General features: G+C 38.1%; 1 pseudogene; it reads right to left on the bottom strand.

The window, feature by feature from the left end:
* Positions 1-336: 336 nt before the first annotated feature.
* The window catches only part of LOC105521345, a 7,582-nt pseudogene continuing 676 nt past the window's right edge, over positions 337-7,242 (bottom strand).

The following is a 7,242-nucleotide window of genomic DNA, read 5'->3' on the forward strand; positions in this document are numbered from 1 at the left end:
TGCAAGATCTACTGCAGAGAAAAGTTCTTTGACATACAGATTTTCTCTAAAGAAATTGATGTAAAAATTTAAGTATGTCTGGGAGAAGCTGAAACCACTCTAGGACTTCACTCCCTAGCAAATAAAGTGATCATTTACTTGGACTCACAGGCTATTAAATTATTGAAAGGTCCTGTACAAAATATGGCACTGTCAACTTTTAAAAAAATGTTTACCGCTCTATCTTGCGCCAGATCTTCACAGCTGTGACATGGTTTAAATTCCATAATCCATCCCCAATAGGAGCCCATCCAAAGCAAAAATCAGATTTATCCGTGCACTATAACATGATCCATCTTAAGCTGATACAGTCATCATACTGTAGTTTTTGGAAGGGCTTGTTCTGCCCAAGAGAAATTCGTCCTTACAGCTTATTCAGCTGTCTACCATTTGCATGTCGGTGTTGAGTGCTACCTTCTGCTGGTGGGGCTTTCATACAGCACACAGATGGAGCCATCCTCTACAATTCTGTAGGACAGACACTTCATAGTTGCAGGTGAGCGTAAGTCCAACCCGGAGCGTGAGTTCACTTGGGAGAAGCTTGAACAGCTCCTAACTGCTCGGTCCAATCCGCTGTGCTGCCTGTCCAGAGGATCCATTTTACGGTTGATGCGAATACAAAGATAACCTGATCTTTTGCATGGCTTTTCTGGGAATCAGTGATGTTTATAATGTTCTGTCAGCAGTTCCTGCAGGCTGTGGCTGAAGGTCTGCAGCTGTTGCTCGTTCGTGAGCCCTTTGGTGTGGAGAAACTTGGGAGACGAAGGACATGGCGGCGGCCATCTCGCCTACCCTGGTGGTGGCTCTAGGGTAAAGGGATGCAAGGAGGCAGAGGTGGGGCGGCCCGGGAATGCCGGGGCTCGGCTGCGCTGCCCCAGCTGCTGAGCAGCCCCCAGGGCTTCCTCACAGAGCAGAGGGCAGAGACGAAGAGAGGGCGTGAGGGGCGGACGGCTACTTTTTTCTTTCTTTAGAGTAAAAAAGTTATTTTCTGTACAGGAAGAGGCCGACGAAAGGAAGAGGAGCGACGGCGGTGTGGTTACATGGCTAGGACCTCCCCAGCTGCCTCCGCCCCTAGCTGCGCAGCCTCTGAAGATCCCAACAGTTGCATTTTCAGCACCGAAGGGTGAACTTCTTTAAAAAGAAGAGAATTCTGCTGTATACGACAAAATTAACGAATCTTGAGGACATTATGCTCCGTGAAATAAGTCACAGAAAGACAAATACTGCATGTTTCCACTTACATGATTTACCTAAAACAGCCAAATTCATAGAACCAAAGAGTAAAATACTGGTTGTCAGGGGCTAAATGGAAGAGGGAATGGGGAGTTTGTAATCAACGGACATAAAATTTCAGTGAAGCAAGGTAAATAAGCTCTGGAGATCTGCTCTACAACGTTGTACTTATAGTCAACAATAATGTACACTTAAAATTTATTAAAAGGGAGATCTCATGTTAAAAAGTACCACAAGAAAATAAAATTTTTGAAAGAAAAAAAGACACCTGGGGGTCTTTTTCTTGTAGCAACTGAAGTAAATAAAGATGTATGCGTGCGTGGGCATTAGTTTATTTTCTCTTACGAAGAGGTCTGGATTATAGCCTCCATCTTGAGACTGGAGTCAAGCATTTGAGGTGGGGACTGATGGAGAGATTGGAAATGGCATTCTTCTCCAAAACACCATGGATTCTGTAGTCCCTTGTGCAATTCTGCTATGATAGTTATGGAGACCAAGACAGGCAAAGTCTAACCAGGGAAGGAAGCGTTCCATAGACTTCCTTCCAGTTCTACCAAGGTTGATATTGAGAGCAGGGTTCTTGCCAGCAGCATTCAACCCAACAATCTATACTTTTTAGAACAATCTCTACCTTTGATTTCTGCAAAATAACACTCTTTTATTTTTCTTCTGTGGCCGCTCCTTCACAGACCTGTTTCTGGATATCTTTTTCTTTATCAGACCTCTAAATGTTGAGGTTCCTCTAGATTTAGATCTATGCTCCTTGTTCTTTGCACTCTACATTTTCTTCATTCATTTCTACAACTTTTAATAGGTAGCTCCCAGATTGCTATTTTCATCGTGATTCTCTTGCCTCATACTATTCCCCTCTTTGGTGATGATGTGTCAGCATATTGGCCCTCTCTCTAATCTTGAATACTTTATTTCTGTCTGGGGAGTTTAGCACATGCTTCCCTCTGCCTATAATGTTGTATAACTTGCCCTCTCCCTTTTTGCAAGGATAATTCCCAGCTTAAATGCCATATCATAAGAGAGGTCTTCCCTGAATGCACAATTTTATGTTGGATCTCCCTAGATAATCAGGGAAGAAAAGAAACATTTTTTTCTTTCACAGCATTTATCACCATATGGAATTACCTTATTTAATCTATTTGTTTATATACTTTGACCTGTATTCTTCCACAGGAATGTAAAATCCCTAATGACAGGAACATGTGGTTTTTCTTCGCCACAGAAGAGTATCTGATACAAAATAGGCATTAAAATTCTTGTGAACTGACTAAATAATATCCATCTTCTCTACTTGATTGCTTTACTTGCCACACATCCCCACTACCTAATTCAAGAGCCTGGTTCATTGTCAGCACTTAAATATTGACTGAACTCAATTAATCAATTTTTCTTCAACTTCTGAACTCTGTGCCCAGCTCCCTACTGAATAGCTTCACTGGATATCTCAAAAGAACCTCAAATTCAATATGTCTACTTTCTCTATCTGTTATTAGCAACACAACCCAGCACTTGCCCTAGTAGGAAATCTACAATCATCCTTTACTTATCTCTAAAATGAAAAAAAAATCCACACATTTTTCATAAAGTTTTGAGTGCACTAAGTGAAATAAGCAAAGTGTCTATCACAATGCCTGGCATACAGTATCTATAAATATTAGTTTAGCTATACCAGTTTTCATTGATTCAAAGAGGCACGTCTTTTCACATCTCTGATATTGAAATATGTTTTGTGATCAGTAGTGTTTCATAATTGGATACACATCCAATGATTAATCAGGTGGAAATTTTTCTTTAAATACTTTGTTAGAAAATTGTGTCCTTTATCTCAATGGTGCTTCTGATGTAATAATTTGCAGTAACACAACTTCTCTCTCCAATGTGCCCATACATATTAAAGTATTAATTAGGTCACATCACGTACATTTTAAATCCATATTTTTCTCACTCTTCCCACTGTTGTAATCTTACATTGGACCCTCATTTTCTTTCAACTGAGAATTGAGTTAGCCCCATGAATGGTCTCCCTGCCGACTATATTGCCCTTCTCCAATGTGTGTGTCATATTCATGCCAGAGTAATCATGTTTCTCTCGTGCCTAACTTTCATTATCTACACAACTGCCTGCAGAATGGAATCCAGATTCTTTCATATGGCACATAGGGCTCTGACTCTCTCTCTCTCTCTCTCTTTAGCCTAAACCCTAAGCAAGCCACAGTCAAGCTGACCTCCTTTCTGCACTTGCAGATTACTTAACACCCTATGTTGTTTCACAACCCATGTCCTTTATCACACTGACTTATCTTGAAAATATTTTGTATCAGCTGGAATCCCTCTGGCAATAAATAACAGAAAAGCAACTAGCAGTTGCTTAAACAAATAGGAAAGTTCATAGGTTGATATTCCAAGGTTGATAGAATTGCCCAATAATGCTGATGAGGACCAAGGCCCATTTTATCTTTCAGACTTCCTTAACAAGCAGACCTTCATCCCCCTGCTTGTTACTTTGCTGTCTCAAGATGGTCATTGAAATATTAAATATCACATCTATTTTCCAGTAAGTAAGAACAAAGAAAGACATTCAGGAGTATGCCCACTACAACTCTTCCTTTTAAGAAAGAAAATGCTTCCCATAAGCCCTACCCAGCAGTTTTCTACTTATATCTCATTGCCCAAACAGCACCTTAGTCACTCTGGTTTGAAGATGCCTAGAGAGAGGGATGTTGTGGGTAGTTTAGCCAATAAGCAGTGTCTGCCACAGTCTGCTTGGAAAATATCTTCTCATTTTTTGTGAGATTCAACTCAAGAGTTATATCTTAGAAACTTAGAAATGTATACATGTATATAAATTATATTGTATATAAATTATACATGTATATAAATTATATTGATATTTATATAAACATACATAAAAGACAAATATATAAATATATATAGTATGTACTCTTTCATCATTAACTGAATATTTATCAAACACCTATACACAGGGCATAGTATGTACTATTCTAGGCACTGGGAATACAGCAATGAACAACTTCCTTTCATTTGTGGAATTTACATCCTAGTGTTTACCCTTTGATCTAACTTTTTCACCTCTAGTAACTTACCTTACAGACTACACCTCAAAAACAAGGATGCTCACTGAGGTGATAACTAGAATAACAAAAATCTGATTGAATATGACCATGGGATTGATTATAATATACATAAAATTATAAAATGTAATTATTCAGAAGAGTATATTTCTCTTAATAGAGACATACTAACATGGAAAGCTGTCTCCAATATATATTTTAATTTAAAAAATTGAAGAGCAAAATGTATAGTAAACTCTCACTTTTAAAAGGAAAATCCATCCCCAAATTCATATGGAATCTCAAGGAATCTGAAATAGCCAAAACGACTTTGGAAGAAGAACAAAAGTATTAGACTCACACTTCCTGACTTGAAAGCATATTACAAAGATACATTAATCAAAACAGTGTGGCACTGGCATAAAGACAGACAAATAAACCATTGGAACAGAATGAATAGCCTAGAAATAAGCCTGTTTGTATATGGTCAATGATCTTCAACAAGGGTGCCAAGACCACTCATTGGGAAAATGAGAGTCTCTTCGACAAATGGTGTTGGGAACACTGGAAACGAAAGTTAAACCTTTATTTTACACTATTTACAAAATGTAACTTATAATATATTAAAGATATAAGCATAAGACCTAAAACTATAAAATTTCTAGAAGAAAACAGACCACATGATCTCATGACATTGGATTTGTCAATGACTTCTTAGATGTGACACCAAAAGCACAGGTAACAAAAGAAAAAATAGATAAATGGGACTGAATCAAAACTGAAAACATTTGTGCATCAAAGGACACAATCAAAAGAGTGAAGGGCAACATACAAAAGGGGAAAAATATTTACAAAGAATATATTTAGAAGTTACTGTCCACAATATATAAAGAACTCCCACAACTCAACAATGAAAAAATCAAATAACTAGATTTTAAAGCGTGCAAAATGTTTGAATAGATATTTCTCTAAAGAATATATACAAATGGCTAATAAACATTGAAAAGGTGCTCAACATTACTAATCACCAGAGGAATGCAAATCAAAATCACAATGACATATTACTTCACACCTGTGAGGATGGCTACTATTAAAAAAAAAAACAGAAAGTAATAAGTGTTGGCAAGGATGGGGAGAAATTGAAACCCTTGTGCATAGTTGGTGGGATTGTAAAATGGTTTAACTGCTATGGAAAACACTGTGAAGTTTCCTCGAAAAATTAAAATAAAACCTCTATATGATCCAGGAATTTTACTTCTGGGCATATATCCAAAAGAACTGAAAATATGGTCTTGAAGAGATATTTACATACCACAGTCATAGCACTATTCCCAATAACCAAGAAGTAAAAGCGAGTCAAATGTCCATCAATGGAAGAATGAATACATACAATCAAACATTATTCAGCCTTAAAAAGAAATGAAATTCTGATACATGCTGCAAAATGGATGAACTTTGAATAAATTTTGCTAAGTAAAATAAACTAGTCACAAAATGACAAATACTATATTATTTCACTTATATGAAGTATCCAAGCCAAATTCATAAAAACAGAAAGAAGAATGCTGGTTACCAGGGACAGAGAAGAGGAGAAAGGGGAGGTATTTACTAAGTTGTTTAGTAGGTATAAAGTTTCACATTTGCAAGATATAAAAACTCTGGAGATCAGATCAACAATGTGAATATACCTAACACTACTAAACTGTACATTTAAAGATGGTTGGCTGGGTGCAGTGGCTCACACCTGTAATCCCAGCACTTTGAGAGGCTGAGATGGGTGGATCACGAGGTCAGGAGATCGAGACCATCCTGGCTAACACGGTGAAACCTGTCTCTATTAAAAATACAAAAAATTAACTGGCGCCATGGTGGACACCTATAGTCCCAGCTATTCGGGAGGCTAAAGCAGGAGAATGGCATGAACCCAGGAGACAGAGCTTGCAGTGAGCGGAGATCGTGCCACCGCACTCTAGCCTGGGTGACAGAGCAAAACTCTGTCTCAGAAAAAAAAAAGGTTAAGATGGGAAAAAGGAAACCCATTCCTGCATCTTCATATATATTATTATATATAACACTTTCAGTTTATGAATTTGGTGGGTAGCTCACACATTACTTTATATTTTCTTCATAGTTATATATTTTATACATTACTTTTTATAATCAGAGAAATATTTGAAAAAATTTTTAAATTACAAGGTACTTTCTTCTCTATTTCTCCTCTCAAATAGTAATGACCATTTATTTGTACTTATGTAGTCACCAACAGAATGTATATTTATTGAATGAAATAGGCCGGGCGCGGTGGCTCAAGCCTGTAATCCCAGCACTTTGGGAGGCTGAGACGGGCGGATCACGAGGTCAGGAGATCGAGACCATCCTGGCTAACACGGTGAAACCCCGTCTCTACTAAAAATACAAAAAACCTAGCCGGGCGCGGTGGCGGGCGCCTGTAGTCCCAGCTACTCGGGAGGCTGAGGCAGGAGAATGGCGTAAACCCGGGAGGCGGAGCTTGCAGTGAGCTGAGATCCAGCCACTGTGCTCCAGCCTGGGCGACAGAGCTAGACTCCGTCTCAAAAAAAAAAAAGAAAAAGAAATAATAAATGTATCACCAACTAGTGATAATGAATAATGCCTTTAATAAAAAGTTATACTTAGTACCAAATTAAGAAATTAGTTTAATACAGTTCTTCATTTAATGAATACCGATTGTTATTAAGTGCCTAGGATATGCCCGATGTGCCTGTGTAGGTTTTGAGTAAAAACATGGTTACTTCTTGAAACAATCTTTTTTTTTTTTTTTTTGAGACGGAGTCTTGCTCTGTCGCCCGGGCTGGAGTGCAGTGGCCGGATCTCAAATAACTGCTTTTTCCCATTTGTTATATTTCTT

This window comes from Colobus angolensis, unplaced genomic scaffold, assembly GCF_000951035.1.
Source record: "Colobus angolensis palliatus isolate OR3802 unplaced genomic scaffold, Cang.pa_1.0 Scaffold11, whole genome shotgun sequence".
Lineage (NCBI taxonomy): Eukaryota > Metazoa > Chordata > Mammalia > Primates > Cercopithecidae > Colobus > Colobus angolensis.